At 49.3% G+C, this 18568-nt stretch overlaps 1 protein-coding gene across 3 annotated transcripts in view; it reads left to right on the forward strand.

The window, feature by feature from the left end:
- Positions 1-2743: 2743 nt before the first annotated feature.
- Positions 2744-18568, forward strand: part of ZC3H7B (zinc finger CCCH-type containing 7B) — a 57178-nt gene continuing 41353 nt past the window's right edge. For 2 of the 3 annotated variants that reach the window (XM_070453414.1, XM_070453415.1), the window contains exon 1: positions 14089-14109. The gene's annotated coding sequence lies outside the window, so the exon portion shown is untranslated. Of the gene's footprint in view, positions 3173-14088; positions 14110-18568 lie in introns of those variants that run through there. The other variant, XM_070453416.1, reaches the window with a different exon arrangement.

An 18568-nucleotide genomic window follows, 5' to 3' on the forward strand; every position in this document is an offset into this window, starting at 1 on the left:
AAGTGGGCCTTAGGAAGCTTCACTACGAACAAAGCCAGTGGAGGTGATGAAATTCCGGTTGAGCTATTTCAAATCCTAAAAGATGATGCTGTGAAAGTGCTGCACTCAATATGCCAGCACATTTGGAAAGCTCAGCAGTGGCCACAGGACTGGAAAAGGTCAGTTTTCATTCCAACCCCAAAGAAAGGCAATGCCAAAGAATGCTCAAACTACCGCACAATTGCACTCATCTCACACGCTAGTAAAGTAATGCTCAAAATTCTCCAAGCCAGGCTTCAGCAATACATGAACCGTGAACTTCCAGATGTTCAAGCTGGTTTTAGAAAAGGCAGAGGAACCAGAGATCAAATTGCCAACATCCGCTGGATCATTGAAAAAGCAAGAGAGTTCCAGAAAAACACCTATTTCTGCTTTATTGACTATGCCAAAGCCTTTGACTGTGTGAATCACAATAAACTATGGAAAATTCTGAAAGAGATGGGAATACCAGACCACCTGACCTGCCTCTTGAGAAATCTGTATGCAGGTCAGGAAGTAACAGTTAGAGTTGGCCATGGAACAATAGATTGGTTCCAAATAGGGAAAGGAGTACGTCAAGGCTGTAAATTGTCACCCTGCTTATTTAACTTATATGCAGAGTACATCATGTACTCACATGATGTACCCAGTACGCTGGGCTGGATGAAGCTCAAGCTGGAATCAAGATTGCTGGGAGAAATATCAATAACCTCAGATATGCAGGTGAAACCACCCTTATGGCAGAAAGTAAAGAAGAACTAAGGAGCCTCTTGATGAAAGTGAAAGAGGAGAGTGAAAAAGTTGGCTTAAAGCTCAACATTCAGAAAACTAAGATCATGGCATCTGGTCCCATCACTTCATGGGAAATAGATGGGGAAACAGTGGCAGACTTTATTTTTTTGGGCTCCAAAATCACTGCAGATGGTGACTGAAGCCATGAAATTAAAAGATGCTTACTCCTTGGAAGGAAAGTTATGACCAATCTAGATAGCATATTAAAAAGCAGAGACATTACTTTGCCAACAAAGGTCCATCTAGTCAAGGTTATGGTTTTTCCAGTGGTCATGTATGGATGTGAGAGTTGGACTATAAAAAAAGTTGAGTGCCGAAGAATTGATGCTTTTGAACTGTGGTGCTGGAGAAGACTCTTGAGAGTCCCTTGGACTGCAAGGAGATCCAGCCAGTCCATCCTAAAGGAGATCAGTCCTGGGTGTTCATTGGAAGGACTGATGTTGAAGCTGAAACTCCAGTACTTTGGCCACCTGATGTGAAGAGCTGACTCATTGGAAAAGACCCTGGTGCTGGGAACGATTGAGAGTAGGAGAAGGGGACGACAGAGGATGAGATGGTTGGATGGCATCACTGACTCAATGGACATGAGTTTGGGTAAACTTCAGGAGTTGGTAATGGACAGGGAGGCCTGGCGTGCTGTGGTTCATGGAGTCGCAAAGAGTCAGACACGACTGAGCGACTGAACTGACTCAGTTTTCCATTTGTAAAATGAGCGTGCTAAACCCAGTCTTCCAGGATTATGGTGAGAATTAGGTAAACTATTTAAGTGCCTCCCAACATTTGCCACATGTTTAAAATTCATCTCAGCGATGTACCTCCAGTTCCTAAGACTGTATGGCACAAATGTGGAAACGATACATTTATAAAGATAAAATCTTTACAAATCTCACAGTTGATCCTCACTAAATAATTTTCTTTTTTTGACCACGCTGCCCAGCGTGTGAGATCTTAGTTCCCTGTGTGCGTGGATCTCAGTGGTATCTGTCTCTCTGAGACCCCATGGACTGTAGCCCACCAGGCTCATCTGTGCATGGGATTTTCCCTGCAGGAATACTGGAGTGGGTTGCCATTTCCTTCTCTAGGGGATCTTCCCAGCTTAGAGATAGAACCCACATCTCCTGTGTCTCCTGCATTGCAGGCGGATTCTTTACCACTGATCTGTTGGGACAAGTGCTCAATCGTGTTCGACTCTTTGTGACCCGGAAGACTGTAGCCTGCTAGGCTCCTCTGTCTATGGGATTTTCCAGGCAAGAATACTGGAGTGGGGTGCCATTTCCTCCTCCAGGAGATCTTCCTGCCCCAGGGATTGAACCCGCATCTCCTGCATCTCCTTCTCTGCAGGTGGATTCTTTACCTCTGAGTTACAGAGGAAGCCCCTTAGTTCCCTAACCAAGGATCAAACCTGCACACCCTGCATTGGAAGTGCAGAATCTTAACCACTGGACTGCCAAGGAAGTCCCTCCTCCATAAAGAAATTTATGTGCATATACATACATGTGTGTAAAATGAAGAGGGAAGAGAACTCTAGGAAGCAATGGTAGGATGGGATGGGTGACACGGTGTTTGGATCTGAAGCTCTGGATTCAAAGCCAACATGGACCTGGCCAGCTCTGAGGCAGCGCCAGGGCCTCTGACAGCTGGTTTCTTCTTCGGGTGATCTCCCCTTAACTTTTGGGTCTTCTTTGTTCAGTCGTGAATTCGTGTCCCACTCTTTGCCACCCCATTCACTGGGTCTTCTAAGCGGCCTCACATCCTTTAGGGAAAGATCCTAGACAAACAACAACCTTGGGTCCCCATTCTTGAAAAGGGCACAAGGCTCCTGAGGTTTTGGGGGAGTCTACACCGAACGCAGCTGGAAACTCGGGGGCGGAGGAAGGGCGGAGGCGCTCAGGGAGACCAGCACCCTCCCAGAAATGCAGAATCGCCAAGAGAAAAGCGCCAAGAGGGCAGGACACTTGCAAAGAAAATAAAGGTGAATTCCAGGCATGAGCTGTCGGCGAGGAAGGGGGACTTCCCCGCCCCCTCCGCCCCCAGGTGCGCGGCCCGCGCCGCCCACCCCCGGCGCCCGGCGAGGGAAGCCGCGCTCTAGGACCCGAGGAGGAGGGACTGCAGGGAGACCGAGCCTCCAGCGGGTGCTGCCGCGAGCGGCCGGCCGGGGGGGCTGGAAATGAAAGTAAAGCGCTCCGGAGCCACATGGACGGAGCTGCCGGGGCGGCGGCGCCGGGAGCAGGATGCGGCTGCCCGTAATTAAATAGCATTTACTCTTATTATTACTAATAATAATAACGTAATCATACCTCTAGTCATAGCATACCATTTATCGGGCTCGGCGCAGGCCAGCGGGGAGCGCAGCCCGGCCGAGGTGAGTGCAGCGCGCGGCCCGAGCCCCGCGGGGCAGAGGCCGGGGGCCCGACCGCGGACTGGCGGCCGGCGCGGGAAGGGCTCGGGGGAGCCGGCGGTCGCGCCGGGCCGGGCGGAGGCGCGGAGACCCCTGGCCCGGCCGGAGCTGCACTGGGGACGCCCGGAGAGTGCATGTTGCAAAAATAAAGACACAGCTTTCTCCCCCTCCGCAATCCCCCTTTCCTTCTTTTTGGGGCTCCCCCTCCCGGCCCCCGCGCCCAGCCCCAAAGTTTCAAAGTTATTGTGCGGCCGGGGGCACCTGCCGCTGGGTGATTTGGCCGCCTCTGCAAGCCCCCGGGAGGTGTCTCGGAATTTCTTGAGTGGGGGGCTCTCTCTTGGGCGTCCGGAGCTTTGGGGTGCGCGGAGGCTTTGCGGGTCCCCGCGATGGGGTTCGAGGGGATTGGCGATTGGCGGGGGCGTCGCTGGCAGCGCGCCCCTTCCTTTTGTGTGCGCCTTGGCCCCGCAGCGCCGGGAGTTGGAGGGACCGCAGCGCGGGCGGAGGACAGCGGCCGCCAACGGGCCGCCCCTGCGGGCTGCGGCGGCCACGCGAGCCCGGGGATCCGGGGCCTGCGGCCCGGCCCGGGGGAGAGGGCGGCTGGAAAGGGGGGTGCGGTCTGGGTAGGGGGGTATTTCCGGTCGTGGGATGGGTCCCAGGACTCGGAGGCCTGCGAGGATTCCGTCGTCTGACCAGGCGCGTGCAGGGGCTGCGGGGGACAGCTCCAGCGCCTGGGGGGCGCCCCCTGAATATGGGTACCCGGGAGCCACCCACCGCGGCGGCCTCCGACCCCTCTACTACCCTCCGCGGGCCTCGGGGCCCTTCCCGGCCTGCCCCTTTCTTCCCCTGATTTCCCCTTAAAATCTGACCGGCTAGGACGTTTATAAGGTGCCTGATTTGGGGGTCTTTCACAGAGACAAAGCAGTATTCCCAGGAGAAAAAAAAAAAAAATCGGGATTCACGATTCACTCTGATGGACTCTGATGGGTGTGATGCCTACATGCCATCAGTGGGGAAAAGCAGGGGCTGGAGAAGGGAGCTGAGCCCAGAGTGGGGGACTGGGAGCCCCCAGCAGCTTTGTCAGGGATTTCATTTCCCTGGGGCTGCTTAATGGGACTTTGGTCCTGAGTACAAGAATTTGAACCCCAACTTCTTAGCATTTTCCCTCAGAGCTTGCAGTTCATCAAGTTCCATGAAAATAGCAGAATGCAGATCCTTGAATCCTCACACAAATGCGATAATTATAGTACGTTTAGCAACTGTTGGACACAAAATTCCAGCAGAATCTTTCATTCTGTTACCAAGAATTCCTCTCCCCTCTCCGCAAATACAACTATACCCACCTTGGTTGTCTTTCCCCATTTTTACTTCCCTTGGAAATTGGACTGCAAGCTAGAAATGATGCCCAGCAGATCACAATTAGAGCAGGTTTGAGGTGTGGGCTTCCTTAAGCTGGGAAGGAGAAACTGTTCCAGAAGGGTTGAGAGCTGAGGATGGGAGAGAACTTTTGTGATCCCTGAGCTGGGATGAGGGCTTCCCCAGTGGGCTCAGCAGTAAAGAAGCTGCCTGCAATGCAGGAGTTGTGGGTTCAATCCCTGGATCAGAACGATCTCCTGGAGGAGGGCATGGCAACCCACTCCAGTATTCTTGGCTGGAGAAGCCCATGGACAGAGGAGCCTGGTGGACTGCAATCCACAGGGTCGAAGAGTCGGACACGACTGAGCATGCATGCACGTTCGTACTGGGATGAGGTTCCATGGATACTGTGAATGTCTGCTGGCTTTTTGTTTAGGATGAACAATTAAAAAATGTGGGTTTTGATGGGTTATTTGGGGCTGAGAAGCTCTGTGGGATGATCTGGGCTCTTGAATCTTAAGTATAGGGCAGTTGAGGCATCAGTAGCTTTGGATTTGAGAATCCAAACATAATAATCCCTTAAATAGCACTTTTTAGTTTATAACAAAAGGGCTTCCACATATGTTCTCTCATCTGTCCTCCATAGCAACCATGTCAGCTCGACATTTTTCCGTCTTAATTTTCCAGATGAGAGATCTGAAGCTTAGAGAGTTGAAGGTCTTCCTGGAAAGTCACACAACAGAGTTAGGATTCCTGCCTCGTTTTCTGCCTCCAAATCTTTACCTTCTCCCAGAGCCCTGCCTACCTTAGCAAATTAGTCTTCAAGAGCCTCTTATGGTGTATATAGTGTGATGCTGTGGAGTAGGGTTGGGTTGAATTTGCCACTTAAAGGCTGGCTGGAAAGAGAAAAGTTAACTCTAGTCAACCAATGAGAGAACAAGAAGATGATCAATACTGGGGTCCATGCGGTGGGAATGGAGAGAAGAGAGAGTTCTCAGGGTAACCTGGAAAAGTTAGGGAAGGTTTCCTCCAGCAGGTGGATCTTGAGCCTGAAAGAATGAGGAGGTGTGGCTGGGGTGGAGAAAAGTAGGGGATTCTGGACCCCGCACCACTGCTTCTGTGCCAGGACATTGATGTACATTCCCTCTGATTCTTCTGTGGGAAGAAGTGGCTCTGTGAGGGGCAGGCATTATTATCTCCATTTCACAGATGAAGAAACTGAGGAACACAGGATTTATGTGGCTGGTCACCCAAGGTCACCCGGCTGGATTTGAAGCCAGTCTTGTGTGACAGTTGAGTGGGCTGCATGGTGTCAGAGTTGGACCACCTCCATCCCAAATATGGAGAGCAACAACAGGGACCCAGACAGTCTGAACTGGCAAATGCTCCAGGGGTGGGGACCCAAAGCTGAAAGGTCAGCAGGCTCCCCAGGGCCAGAGAGTTTCACTGAACCAGCCTTGTGTCCCATGGCCTCATGGGGCTGGCCCAGTGCGATACCTCTTGGGCGGCTGCTGGAAGCCTGACTTCAGAAGGCAGACTGGTGGTGGAAGGAGAAGACTGGGTCCCGAGCATGGAGCTCCGAACTCAGTGCCCGGTCCCTGCCAGTGCCTGATTTGATACTGCCGAGGAGCTTGTAGCTTGGAAAGGGGAAGGATACGGATGATTAACTCGAGTCTCCCAAGGACAGAAACTGGTTCTGATTCACCCTCTGTGTCCCAGGCCCCGGTGGAGGTGCCAGGAAGACACGATCAACCATTGTCTTGTCAAATTGAATTATGTCCCAGTGTAGAGGAAGAAGATTTATTTTGCCCTGGGGGTTGGAAGGTCTTCCAAGAAGAAGTGCCATTTAAAACATTGGAAAGGGGAAAAAAAGAACAATGCATTGGAAAGATGGGTTGAGAAAGGGCATTCTGAGGAGAGGCGCTGAGCCGGACAAAGGCAGGGCCGTGTAAAGTCAGAATGGGCAGGTTGTCTGGAACAGACCACAGTGCAGGTGGCAGGAGTGAATTCAGGTTCAAGTGAGGCTCTGCCACCATGGTCCCTTGGGTTCTCCAGGCCCAAGTATCCTTTTCTGAAAAGGAGCCCTGAGAGTTGATGTTTTATGGTAATCTCTGGGAGAAGCCCAGTGCCCGGGGCTTGGGACAGGAGACTCATATGAGAAGAACTTTGTTGTTCAGTGACCCAGTCGTGTGTGACTCTTTGCGACCCCATGGACTGCAGCATGCCAGGCTTCCCCATCCTTCACTGTCTCCTGGAGTTTGCTCAAACTCATGTCCGTTGAGTCAGTGATGCCATCCAACCATCTCATCCTCTGTCACCCCCTTCTCTCCCTGCCCTCAGTCTTTCCCAGCATCAGGGTCTTTTCCAATGAGTTGGCTCTTAGCATTAGGTGGCCAAAGTATTGGAGCTTCATCATCAGTCCTTCCAATGAATATTCAGGACTGATTTCCTTTAGGATGGACTGGTTTGATCTCCCTGCTGTCCAAGGGACTCTCAAGAGTCTTCTCTAGCACCATAGTTTGAAAGCATCAATTCTTCAGTGCTCAGCTTTCTTTATGAGAAAACTAGGGGAGTTTAAAATTTTTTAGTAACTTCACAAACACCAATCCAATGATTAGCTAGTGGCCAGCTGTTGTGAGTCCTTTCTCCTGGATGAGCTTATTGAATCTTTATAATAACCATGTATAGGTGGGTGCTACAATTATCTCCATTTTACAGGTGGAGAAACTGTGGCACAGAAAGGTTAAATGTCATCCTGTAAGTGGCAGAGCTAGAGGGCAAACTGGGGCAGTCTGGCTCTTGATTTGGCCCACTGGGGGACCCAGGTGAGGGTAGGCGGGAGGGAGGCAGGAGACTCGTGGGGCTGGTGGTGGTACAATTGAGACAGCAGAGGGCGGAGGTGTCCTCGGAGGAAGTCTGACCACAACTTCAGCTGGGGTTGATGAAGTGACGGCTATGTGTCAGCTCCCTGGAGCCTCCACAGAAGCCAGCTCCTTTCATCACATTTAATGGTCCATAGAAAACGGGCTTGTTTTCCTTTTCTCTGTCATCACCAGCTATGGGTCTCCTTCCCACCTTATTTATTTCTCCTAGTAAGTCTGTTTCTTTGCAAGCGCCCTGATGGCTTCTGCAGGTGTGTTAGCGCCATTTCACCATCAGGCCTTGGAGGCCCAGAGGGAAGGGGAGGCAGCCTTTCTGCATCCAGGAGCTGTCTAGAGTCGACTTCATTTCAGCAGCAGTTCCTGAGCTCCGGATCAGAGCCTGAGACTCAAGCTTGATGGGCACAGCGGCCACAGCGCCAGCAGCCACTGCAGCTGGACGCGGCTGTGTGCCTGCCTGTGCTTGCGCTTTCTGTGTGCCTGCTGTTACCAAATCCACTTAAAGACTCTTTGAGGCAGCAACCACTGTTAGCAGCCCCATTTTGCAGATGAGAAGACTAAGGTTCCCAGATCATACGACTGAGGTAGAGCAGGAGGGTCAGAGGGAGCCCGAGTCTGAGATCTTAGCTGCCCTGCCAGGGAGATGCTGTCAAGCTGTTTCAGTTTCCAGAGAGCTCTTTGCTTTTTCTTTTTAAAATATTTATTTATCGATGTGGCTGCGTGGGGTTTTAGTCACGAGATCTTCATTGTGTCATGTGGAATCTTTCCTTGAAGCACGCAGGCTCGCTAGTTGTGGCCCACAGGCTCCTGAGCATGCGGACTTGGTTGCCCCGCAGCACGTGGGATCTTATTTCCCTAACCAGGGATCGAACCTGTGTCCCTTGCATTGCACGGTGGATTCTCAACCACTGGACCACCAGTAAGGTCCCTTAAGCTCTTTTCTTACCTGCCTGGAAACCCTAGTTTCCATTTGTGTCTAGTCTCTCATTCATCCTCATGATAATCCTTCATGATAAGACAAATCTCTGTTACTCAAAAGAAGCCAAGGGTTGATTGACCCACCCTCCAATTCTTCCTGCTCTGTCCACACCGTGACTCAGAGAGGGAACCAACCGGGTGTCAGATTCCCTGAGACCAAGAGCTAGGGTCAGCCAGCGAGTATCCACCAAGCACTTCCCTGAGGGCTGCAGGCAAAGGTCGAGACTGTGGCCCTTTTCAGAGGCTCCTCTAAGCTCTGGAGCATTCCGTGTCATACCCTGTCCCTCTGCAGGCAGAGGAGTCTGGAGTCCTGGCTTTCATTCCCCGCTCCAGCACACACGAGCTGCGTGAGGGGGCACCAGCCCCTGCTCAGTCTTGGCCTCAGTCTTCTGGTCTGTGAAATGGCCTTGCTGATTCAGTGCCACCTGCCTCAGGTTTGCTCTGAAACTGAAATGAAGGAACTTTGAAAGTTATAAAGACCACCCAGTGTGATGACTATAAATACTGAATAACCTCCAGAATGTTCCTGAATCTTCTCCACTGCCCGCCTTGATCTGGGCCTTGACCACCACAGCAGGCAGCCTCCTAACTAACCTTCCACCTTTGCCTCTTAGGACCCACCCCCAAGGCAGCAGCCAAGGGTCTTCTCAAGATTTAAGGGAGACCCTGTCAGGACTTCCCTGCTGGTCCAATAGTTAAGACTTGCACTTCCACTGCAGGGGGCACAGGTTCGATCCCTGGTCAGGGAACTAAGACCCTGCATGCCACACAGCCAATATATAAAATAATAATAATAATACATATCTTTTAAAATAGATGAGATTGTCACTCCTCTGCTGAAAACCTTCCAGTGGTTTCCCAGCGCACATGGAGCACAGAGCTGGCTCTTGCACAGAGTGACCCGCATGTCGCTCTCTGACCAGCCTCAGCCTGTCGCCTGCCCCTTGCTTCCTGCTTGGCCTGCTCTCATTCCAGTCCTGCAGCCTCAGCTGGCCTTCTGTCTCTTCCTTGAACATTCTAAGCTTGTTCCCACCTCAGGGCCATTCCCTGAGCTGCACCCAGGCCAGGTGTGCCCTTCCCCACCTCCTGTGTCCCCGTGACTGGCTCCTTGTCTCTTAAATGCCACCTCCTGGGACGGGCCTTCCCTAAGCTCCCAGCCGCCCGCACCCCCAACCTGCCACATTTCCTATTTTAGTTTCTGTGTAACTCTTATCTGTATCTCTGCTTCTCTTGTGCATTTAACACCGATCTTTTTATTTGTTTTTCCACGCTTGAACCGCAAGCTCCCCAAGGCCAGGGACTTCATTAATCTCATTCCCTCGGCTCCGGCAGAGCCCACTGCACACAAAGGTGTTCTGTGGTTATTTGCTGAGTAAATGGACAGTAGTAGCAGAGTGGTCCAGAACAGCCCTTGCCCAAAAAGAGTGGCCTGGACAGAAAGTAGGGCTTTTCTGGTGGCTCAGTGGTAAAGAACCCTCCTGCCAATGCAGGAGACGCGAGTTCGATCTGTGGGTTGGGAAGATCCCCTGGAGGAGGAAATGGCAACCCACTCCAGTATTCTTGCCTGGGAAATCCTATGGACAGAGAAGCCTGGTGGACTACAGTCCTTAGGCTCTCGGAGTCGGACACGACCGAGCACACAGGTGTCATCATTAGTCTTGCAAGGTGGATATCATTAGCTCCATCCTGTAACGGACAAGACAGAGGCTCAGACTGATTCTGTGAAAGCTAGCATGGGTCAGGGCTATGACAGGAACTCGGCTCAGGGCCCTGTGCACTGCCCTGGCCTCTCTTCAGCGCATGATGCAGGCAGAGCAGCTCATGAAACTCTTGGTGCTCAGGTATTAGGACCACAGGGTTTCTTCTCCCATGAACAGGGGCAGTGACTTCAAATTGCTCAAAAAAAAAAAAAAAAAGAATCGTAAGCAGTCAGTCGAGCTCTGGGACCCTGGGTGAGTTCTGTTTTGTTTTTTTAATGTGTGCATGCCCATAACTCCCAAGTGTAAGCTTCTGTTACTTTTCTATTAAAAAAAAGAAAAAAAGTTATTGTTCAAATGTCTCACTTTAGCAGCACAGCAGGTGGGCCTTGGTGGAGAAGCAGGAGTAGAGCGTGGGTCCCCTGGAGAGAGATGCAGGTCTGAGCCCTTCTGTGCAGCTGGGCCCTAGGTTGCTGGGAAGGAGAAAGACAGGTGAAGAAAGCACTGAATCAAAGCCCTTTGGAGCCAGGGTGCTGAGGGAGGGCGGGGATTAGACTTCACTGCTGACGCTTGCTTTTACTTTGGCTTATGGTGGGGCGCCAGGGGAGGCCTGGGGCAAGTTTCTTGAACCTTGGTTTCTGTTCACGGCGGCCAATTAAAAGAAACAAACTGCAGGTTGCTGAGGCCTGTGGGTATCATTGCATGTCCATTCCTGAACATACCTGCAGCCTGCTTCCCCGGGGGCAGTGTGGCCTTAGACAAGTCACAGAGCCCTCCAAGCCTCAGTTTTTGTTTTTTGGCCACTCCTCACTGCACGTGGGGTCTTAGTTCCCCAGTCAAGGATCGAACCTGCGCGCCCTGCATTGGAAGCACAGAGTCTTAACCACTGGACCACAGGGAAGTCCCCAAGCCTCTTTATTTTCTTATAAAAAGCCTTTACTTTTGTAGGCCTCGCTTCTGGGTGGAAAGTGGGGATCATAGCACCTATTTTTGAGATTATTGTAGGGATAAATAACCTGATCCTGAGAGCAGGGCTTCTTAAGCCCCTTTTTTACCGCAGACCTGTCAGGCAGCCTGGGGACGTCCATGAATGCCTTCTCAGAATACTCTTTCTAGATGTATGCAGTAAAACCACACAGGATTACAAAGGAAATCAATGCTCTTGAACTACAGTTTGGCTCTTTTTTAAATCAATGCACTAAAAAATAAGAACTAGCAGTGAGTGTATGTAACTACAATAACTTCGAAATTGGGTTGAGCATGAACCAAGATTTTGTTGTGTCTGCAGCAGCTGAAATGTGACAGGGAAAAAGCTGTGATTTCTGTGTCCGGTGTTCCTGGGGTGTTTTGCCTGTGTTCCTAATTGGGGGGATTGGTCATTATCAGGTAGAAATTTGTGAATAAAGTTGTGTTTTCCCAGACTCCTGAAAAAAGGTCACAGACCCCTAAATTCTCTCCTTGGGACCCAGGTTCAAAACTCCTGCCATAGAAGTGGCTGGACAACCAGCAGGTGACCTCTAGAAATGACTTCCCTGGAGCAGAGGGTTGTCCAGTGGATGCGGGATGGATGAGGATGAGGGGAAGGGATAAATGCAGACCTGGAGAGCTGATGAGTGAGGTCAGAGACCATGGAATTAAAGCCTTCCCAGTCTCTCTGGGTAGCTGTCGAGGGCCTGGTGAGTGGGAGAAGTGCCAGGCGTGGAGATGACGTAGCTCAGATAGTGTTCGTGTGGCGTGTAACCTGTCTGCACACTGCAGTGGGGCAGGTGAGTGCCAGGGTTGTGGGGGAAGTGGAGTGTGGGTCTAGGCTGAAGGCAGCCTGCAGGGGTGGGTAGCACTTTTCAGTTGGGAGGTGACACTGTCTGGGCCCCAGAACCCAGCTGCCAGAGTTCAAAGCCCAGTTCCGTCACTTAGTAACTAACCTTGGCATGTCACTTCATCTCTTTGTGCCTTGGTTTCTTCATCTGTAAAATGTGGGTGATAGTGGTACTTTCCTAAGGAGTGTTATAAGGATTAAGCATTATACTTAAAGTTATATATAGTATCTTGTTATATATAGTATCTTATATAGTATCTTACTCTATTGGTATATAGTATCTTTTTAAAAAAATTAATTTATTTTAATTGGATAGTATCTTAGTATAGCATTATAGTTAAAGCTCAGGGCTTCCCTGGTGGCTCAGTGGTAAAGAATCCCCCTGCCAATACAGGAGATGCAGGTTCAATCCCTGGGTCGGGAGGGAAGATTCCCTGGAGAAGGAAATGGCAACCTACTCCAGTATTCTTGCCTGGGAAAACCCATGGACAGAGGAGCCTGGCGGGCTCCAACCCATGGGGTTGCTAAGGAGTCAGACAGGACTTAGCAACTGAACAAACAACTCAGAATAATATCTGGTAAGAGAAAGTGCTCAATAACTGATGACTGAACTCTGCATCTTCACTTTTATTCCAGGTTTCATGAGACACTCAGAGTGTATTTTTCTGTGCTGCTCAGAGATAAAGCAGATACAGCTTCTTCCTTCAAGGAGCACCTAGTTTTGGGAGAAAATGGGAATATGAACGCATACTTTCAGTTCACTAGGATTGCTGCCGTGCTTGTGAGCTTGGGGGGCTGTGCTAGGGTGGACTTTGTGGCAGGCAGCCTTCCTGGTAGAAAAGCCACCTCAGCTGAGCTTTAAGAAACACTGGGCATTAATCAGGGTTGTTCTAGAAAGAGCGGGCAGCTTGAACAGGAAGCTGCATGGTCCAAAGTTGCTGGAATGTCACATTCCATACCAGGCCATGGGCACAGTGTGCCCTGGATGAACAGCCTGGCCTTTGTCCTCCTGGCAGTGGGTGTCATAGAAGGTTTTGTTTGTTTTTAACTTTTTATTCACAGGAAGTTGCAAAAATGGTAACAAAGGGTTCCCTTTACTCTGCTTCCCTTGATGGTCATATACAGCCAAAATCAAAACCAGAAAAATGACATTGGTACATTACTGGACCACAGAGCTTATTCACGTTTCACCTTCTTTTAAAAAAATTAATTTATTATTTATTTGGCTGCACTGGGTCTTGGTTGTATGGCGCTCGGTGCTCAGGAGCTTCACTGTGACATGCAAACTCTAGTTGTGGCATATGGGATCTAGTTCCCTGACCAGGGATTGACCTGGGCCCCGTGCATTGGGAGGGTCGAATCCTAGCCACTGGATCACCAGGGACGTCCTCATCTTTTTTTTAAACCTACATTCATGTGGGTGTGTGCACGCATCTGGGTTTTGAGCAAGGGAAGGGTGCTGACATGTGAGTTAGACAGAGATCTCTGACCAGCAAATGGCAGCAGATTGCAGGGAATACAATGGTCAGAGGTGATGGAGGGCCTGCTTGTGGAGATGATGGGAGAAGCATGGACAAGCGTTTCAGAGGTAAAGCTGGAATTGGAGATTGACTGAGAGCAGGATGATGGTTGGGTCTATGACTAGAGTTGGAGAATGATGGAGGAGGGGCAGGATTAGGGGAGAAGCTGCTGAGTTAAGTCTGGAATGTATTGAGTCAGAAGGACACTCAGCTCAACTGAAATGGGCACCAAGGAGGACTTTCTGGACACAGAGGCATCCATGCTGGGTCTTAAAGGATGAGTGGGAGTTGGCTGGGGGTGCAGGTGGGGAGGGGGAGGGCATTCCAGGTAGAGGGTTTGAGATTAGGAAAGGTACAGGGGTCATAAGCAGCCTGGGTATTGGGCATCTGGGTAGCATTTCCCACAAGGTAAAAGATGTGAATCTGAAATATTGGGGAGGGGGTGAGCCTGGTGGGAGGAATAGATTTGTGAGTCATCGACATGACTCATGAGATCATGAAATGCAAGAGCTCATCTGGGGGAAGCAGGTGGAGTGAGGAGACCAAGAGCACTGTCCCTGAAGCGGAAGACCTGGGCAGAGGAGGACAAGGACCAACTGATGCAGCCAGCAGTCCTAGAAAAGGCCAGGAAGAAACTGGCCCCTCCTGGACTCAGCAGGTAGGAGGTCCCTGGGATGGGGAGGACCCTTGGCAAGCATCCTCAGTGGAGTGCGCGTGGGCTTGTCGTGAGTTGGGGAGTGGAGTGGGAAGTGTGGACGTGCAGACAGCATAGACAACTCTTTCACAGAATGTGACCAAGAAAGGGAATCAAGGTTGTGCTCGCCAGAAAGGGGATTCGGGATCTGAGGAGGGAATTATTTTGAGGGGTGGGGAAGACTTGAGCGTGATGACAGACGGAGGCTCCTGGAGCTAGGTCTCTTTGCTTACTGGGTGACACTAAAGGTAATGGCCACGTGCGTGGGCTGGGGGGCCAAGCTGCTAGGGTTTGAATCCCAGCTCTGCCTAGCTCCAGCTGTGTGACCTTGGGTAAGTCACTTAACTTCTCTGTGCCCCCTGCTCCTCCACAAATTGGGAATGATAGTAGTCCTGATGTCATAGGATCATGCAAGTCTTAAGAAAGGTATTATGTGGGGTGGGAGGTGGGTAAATAATTGTTGGTCGCTCAGCCGTGCCCGATTCTTTGTGACTCCATGGACTGCAGCCCACCAGGCTCCTCTGTCCATGAGATTTTCCAGGCAAGGATACTGGAGTGGGTTGCCATTTCCTTCTCCAGGGGATCTTCCCAACCCAGGGATCAAACCTGGGTCTCTGGCACTGCAGGCAGATTCTTTACTGACTGAGCTACAAGGGAGGGTAGGAGGGAGACTCAAAAGGGAGGGGACATATGTATACCTATGACTGATTCATGCTGATGGATGGCAGAAACCAACACAATATTTTAAAGCAATTATCCTCCAATTAAAAATAAATAATAAAACAAAAACAAAGAAAGATAATATGTGTATAGGGATCATGACAGTCCCTGGAACACTGTAATCACTCAGGAAATATTAATATTATTACCTGATTATTACCTGAATTTATCTTGGTATCAGTTTTTTCACTCATTTATTCAACACTCATTCATTCTTATCTGTGTAATGCTTGAGTTGAATGAATTGATACTCATTCATCCATTTCTTTTTCATCCAAACCACCATTTCCTGAACACTTGCTCTGTCAAACATGGGCCAGACGTTGAGATTTTGGAGAACCTGGCATAGTCCCTGCCTGGTCTGATGAAGATCTGAGTCTCTAAAATTCTGTCATCGTCAAACCCTTCTCCAGAGTGAGAAAATATTGTGTTTCCTTTGTGATTCCCAGGTCAATGGCTTGGTCTTTTTCTTAGGAAGAATGTCCGTGGACATTTTGGCAGTCCCAGAGCACTGGGTTTAAAATCAGGCTACTGGTTCCCATTTGGCCCTTGTCCTACTGCTGGCCTCAAGTCAGTCATCTCAGTTTGTATTTTAGATTACAAGGCAAATACTTTCTTCCTGCAAAACGTCCAAAGCCCGCGGAGGCATTTAAAGCAGAAGGGAACGTGGTTGTGTGCTCTTGCCTCTTGGCAGATCCTAGTTCCCAGAAAGAACCAGTGAAACTGGAGAATAGTCTCTCAAACGCCTTCTTTATATAAACACACATTACACACAGATGTAATCATACAAACCCAAATGTTCTAAAATCTGTTTCTTTTTTTCCTTTCTCAACCATGTACAGAGGCATCTCCATGACAATACCTATAGATTAAATAGCTGCTTGTATTCCATAATGTAGTGGTTTGATTAAGCCAGTTCTTTACTGATGGACATTAAGGTTGCTTCTGGTTTTTTACTCTTTAAAAAAGTATATCCCTGTACAAATATAATTTGCGGGCTTTTACAAGGGCTGTGTGGATCACAATAAACTGTGGAAAATTCTCAAAGAGATGGGAATACTAGACCACCTGACCTGCCTCTTGAGATACCTGTATGCAGGTCAGGAAGCAACAGTTAGAACTGGACATGGAACAACAGACTGGTTCTAAATAGGAAAAGGAGTATGTCAAGGCTGTATATTGTCACCCTGCTTATTTAACTTATATGCAGAATACCTCATGAGAAACGCTGGGCTGGATGAAGCTCAAGCTGGAATCAAGATTGCTGGGAGAAATATCAATAACCTCAGATATGCAGATGACACCACCTTTATGGCAGATAGTGAAGAACTAAAGAGCCTCTTGATGAAAGTGAAAGAGGAGAGTGAAAAAGTTGGCTTAAAGCTCAACATTCAGAAAACTAAGATCATGGCATCTGGTCCCATCACTTCATGGGAAATAGATGGGGAAACAGTGGAAACAGTGGCTGACTTTATTTTTTTGGGCTCCAAAATCACTGCAGATGGTGGTTGCAGCCATGAAATTAAAAGACGCTTACTCCTTGGAAGGAAAGTTATGACCAATCTAGATAGCATATTAAAAAGCAGAGACATTACTTTGCCAACAAAGGTCCATCTAGTCAAGGTTATGTTTTTCCAGTGGTCATGTATGGATGTGAGAGTTGGACTATAAAAAAAGCTGAGTGCCGAAGAATTGATGCTTTTGAACTGTGGTGCTGGAGAAGACTCTTGAGAGTCCCTTGGACTGCAAGGAGATCCAGCCAGTCCATCCTAAAGGAGATCAGTCCTGGGTGTTCATTGGAAGGACTGATGTTGAAGCTGAAACTCCAGTACTTTGGCCACCTGATGTGAAGAGCTGACTCATTGGAAAAGACCCTGATGCTGGGAAAGATTGAGGGCAGGAGAAGGGGACGACAGAGGATGAGATGGCTAGATGGCATCACCAACTCGATGGGCATGAGTTTGAGTAAACTCCCGGAGTTGGTGATGGACAGGGAGGCCTGGCGAGCTGCGATTCATGGGGTCGCAAAGAGTCGGACACAACTAAGTGACTGAACTGAACGGAACAAGGATTTTGGTAGGTTAAATTCTTGTAAGAGAAATTTCTGGTTGGAAAGGAAAGGACATTTTATCATTTGGAAGGGGTTTGGCTGCAAGTAACAATTCTTTCCTCAAAATGGAGTTTATTATTATCTCAAGTGACAAATGAGGCAGAGCAGTTCCAAGGTCAGTTAGTTTATTGTCAGACACGTCATCAAACACCTTCAGTCTGTCTTTCTGCTCTGCCGTCTTCGTAACTACACTCTGGTATACAGCACCAGAAAAGGGGATTATCACTGCAGTCCCATTTTATTTTTTTTTAGTTTTTAAAAAAATTTTTTTTAATTGAAGGTTAATTGCTTTACAGAATTTTGTTTTCCGTCAAACCTCAACATGAATCAGCCATAGGTATACATATATCCATATATCCCCTCCTTTTTGAACCCCCACTCCCATCTCCCTCCCATCTCCCTCCCCTCTAGGTGCAGGCCCATTTTAAGTGTTAAGGAAATCTTTCCCAGAAGCCCCTTGGCTGATTTCCCCTCCTTCCCATTGGCTGGGATGATGTCACATGCCCTTGCCCAAGCCAATCACTGGTAAGGAAAAGAACCATTATGATTGGTTTAGCCCAGTGCAGGTTCACCTGCGGCTGTGTGTAGACAGAGGAAGTGATGCTGGCTGCTGGGTAGGCAGCTTGCTCATTTTGGTAGGTGTTGCTTCACAGAGACCTCACCAGTTCACAGGCTGAGTGTGTTGACAGTGTTGGAGAGTGCTCTTTCCTCCACCTCATTGACCAGGCTCTCTTCTTTCATTAGCCTTATAGGTGAAAAGAGTTGTCTTGTTTTAATGTGTTTTTTTTTTTCTTTAAATTATATTTATTTATTTTGGCTGTGCTGAGTCTTCACTGCAGTGCATGGCTTTCTCTGGTTGCAGAGAACAGGCTTCTCATTGCAGTGGCTTCTCTTGTGGAGCGCAGGGCTCTGCTGCTCCTGCTGCTAAGTCGCTTCAGTCGTGTCCGACTCTGTGCGACCCCATAGATGGCAGCCCACCAGGCTCCTCCATCCATGGGATTTTTCCAGGCAAGAGTACTGGAGTGGGTTGCCATTGCCTTCTCCGCGCAGGGCTCTAGGGCTCAATAATTATGGTGCGTGGGCTTAGTTGCCCTGGGGCATGTGGGGTCTTCTCAGACCAGGGATAGAACCCGTGTCTTCTACATTGGCAGGTGGATTCTTAACCACTGAACCACTAGGGAAGTCCTCTGAGTATCCTTTCTTGATGGGTTGTGTTCCTGTGAATTTCCTGTTTATATTTTTTGCCTGTCTTTTTCTATTATCTTTTAATACTCCTATTTATTTATTTTTGATTGTGCTGGGTCTTTGTTGCTGTGAAGGCTTTTCTCTAGTCGTGACTGTAGTTGCAGTGTGCAGGCTTCTCATTGTGATGGCTTCTCTTGTTGCTGAGCATGGGCGTTAGGGCGCTTGCGCTTCAGTAGTTGTGGTTCCCTGACTCTAGAGCACAGGCTCAATAGTTGTGGCACATGGGTTTAGCTGCCCCGAGGAATGTGGAATCTTGCCGGATCAGGGATCAAACCTGTGTCCCCTGCATTGACTGATGGATTCTTAACCACTGGACCACCAGGAAAGTCCCCTGAGTATCTTTCCTTA

This window comes from Odocoileus virginianus, chromosome 23 (assembly GCF_023699985.2).
Source record: "Odocoileus virginianus isolate 20LAN1187 ecotype Illinois chromosome 23, Ovbor_1.2, whole genome shotgun sequence".
Taxonomy (NCBI): domain Eukaryota; kingdom Metazoa; phylum Chordata; class Mammalia; order Artiodactyla; family Cervidae; genus Odocoileus; species Odocoileus virginianus.